Source organism: Choloepus didactylus, chromosome 10 (genome assembly GCF_015220235.1).
Source record: "Choloepus didactylus isolate mChoDid1 chromosome 10, mChoDid1.pri, whole genome shotgun sequence".
NCBI classification, from domain to species: Eukaryota; Metazoa; Chordata; class Mammalia; order Pilosa; family Megalonychidae; genus Choloepus; species Choloepus didactylus.
This window is the reverse complement of record NC_051316.1, coordinates 33,702,323-33,704,941: the sequence shown is the minus strand read 5'-3', so window position 1 is coordinate 33,704,941 and position 2,619 is coordinate 33,702,323.

The following is a 2,619-nucleotide window of genomic DNA, read 5'->3' as shown; positions in this document are numbered from 1 at the left end:
ACTCTCAGTTTGACTTTCCCAGGCTTTGTCTCACCTGTTCCAACATCTGCTATCTTTTCCAAATCCAAAAATCTTTTACCTATTGACTGGATTATAACAAAGCATTTAGGGGTTAATGCAAGTTATCTTTCCACTTACCTAAACTATACAGTGAAGCAATTTAAAAAAAAAAAAAAAAGATGAGATAGCTGTTGGTTAATTCAATGATTTTTCACCTGTCTGCACAATGAATTACCTGAGGAACTTAAAAAAAAAAAAAAAAAATGCCTGGGACCAATGTCCTGAAGCCTGATTTAATTGCTCTGGAGTTGGCAGCCAGACATGGGTATTTTTTAAAGCTCCCTGGATGATTCTAATGTAGATTCAATGCTGAAAACCCCTGGGGAAATTCCTCCTCTTCCCCTCCTTGTGGACCCATCTCCTATTTTCTTCCTACCAACTTTTGGGAAATACAGTGGTTCCTCAGATTCATTCAGAGTTCTGAATCTTGACCAACATTAATTATATTACTAAAAATTTAGATTCTAAGTCATTCAGGTATGTGTGTTTGCTTTGGCTACTCAGAAAGAAGGGAAATATTATGGAGAAAGATATCATGGCCTAGAGATTTTTTTTTTTTTTTAATTAGAAAAGTTGTACGGTTACAAAAAATCATGCAAAAAATTGAGAATTCCCATTTACTACCCCCTTCCCCCCGCATACACAGTTTTCCCTGTTATATTAACACTTTGCTTTAGTATGGTATTTTTGTTACAATTGGTGAAACAATATTATAATAATGATATTGTTAACTATAGTCCATAGTTTTCATTAGGATTTGCTGTTTGTGTTGGAAAGTACTGTGGTTTTTATTTTAATTGTTTTTCTAATAGCATATATATAACCTAATTTCTGCTTTTTTTATTAGAGAAGTTGTGGGTTTACAGAACCATCTTGCATAAAATACAGAATTCCCATAATTCGCATATACCACCTTATTATTAACACTTGGCATTGGTGCGGAACGTTTGTTACAATTGATAATAGCACATTTTTATAATTGTACTATTAACTATTGTCTATAGTGTACCTTAGGCTTCAATGTGTAGTATAGTTTCATGGATTTTTAAAATTCTGTAACTATATATACAATCTAACATTTCTCCCTTTAATCACATTCAGATATACATTTTAGTGCTGTTAATTATGTTCATTATGTTCACAATGTTTTGCTACCATCACCACCATCTATTACCAAAACTTTTCCATCACCCAAACAGAAACTCTATACCAATTAAACATTAACTCCTCATTCATACCCTCCACCCAGCCCCTGGCAATCTGTATTCTAGTTGTGACTCTAAGAATATGCTTATTCTAATTATTTCATTCAGTGTAATATCCTCAAGGTTCATCCATGTTATTGCCTGTATCAGAACTCCATTCCTTTTTACAGCTGAATATTCCATTGTGTACATGCTACATTTTTTTAATCCATTCATCTGTCAAAGGATACTTGGATTGCTTCCATCTTTTGGAAATTGTGAATAATGCCACTATGAATATTGGTGTGCAAATATCTGTACCAGTCCCTACTTTCCATTTTTTGGGTATATACAAGGAAGTAGGATCACTGGATCATATAGAAATTCTATACTTGACTTTCTGAGGAAGTGCCAAAGTTTTTTCCTCTAGTTGCTGCACCATTTTACATTTCTACCAGCAGTATATGAGTGTTCCTGTTTCTCCATATCCTCTCCAAGACTTATTTTTCATTTTTTTTTAAAAAACCATGCTAATGGGTATGAAATGGTATCTCATTGTGGTTTTGATTTACATTTCCCTAAAGGCTAATGATGTTGAGCATCCTTTTCACATGCTTTTTAGCCATTTGTTTATCTTCTTTCAAGAAACATCTATTTAATTCTTTTGCCCATTTTTAAAATTGGATTGATTGGTTTTTTGCTATTGAGGTATAGGAGTTCTTTATATATTCTCTATATTAAATCCTTCTTAGATATGGTTTCTAAATATTTTCCCGTTCTGTAAGTTGTCTTTTTACTTTCATGATGAAATCCTTTGATGCACAAAAGTTTTTAATTTTGATGAACTCCCATTTATCTATTTTTTTTCTTTTGTTGCTCATACATTTAGTGTAAAGTCTAAGAAATCATGCCTAACCCAAAGTCCTGAAAATGCTTCCCTATGTTTTCTTATAAGAGTTCTATAGTTTTGGTTCTTATATTTAGGTTTTTGATTTATATTGAGTTAATTTTTGAATCTTTTGTGAGCTAGGGGTCCACCTTCATTCTTTTGCATGTGGATATCCAGTTTTCCAGCACCGTTTGTTGAAGAGACTATTCTTTCCCCACTGAGTAGACTTGGCACCCTTGTCAAAAATTCATTTACCACCCTTGTCCAAAATTAACCCATAGATATGATGGTTTATTTAGGAAGTCTCAATTCAGTTCTGTTGTTCTATATGTATATCCTTGTGCCAGTACTGTGCTGTTTTGAATACTGTAGCTTTGCAATAAGTTGTAAAATTGAGAAGTGTGAGTCCTCCAATTTTGTTCTTCTTTTTTCAAGATGACTTTGGCTATTCAGAGCCCCTTACCCTTCCATATGAATTCGATGATT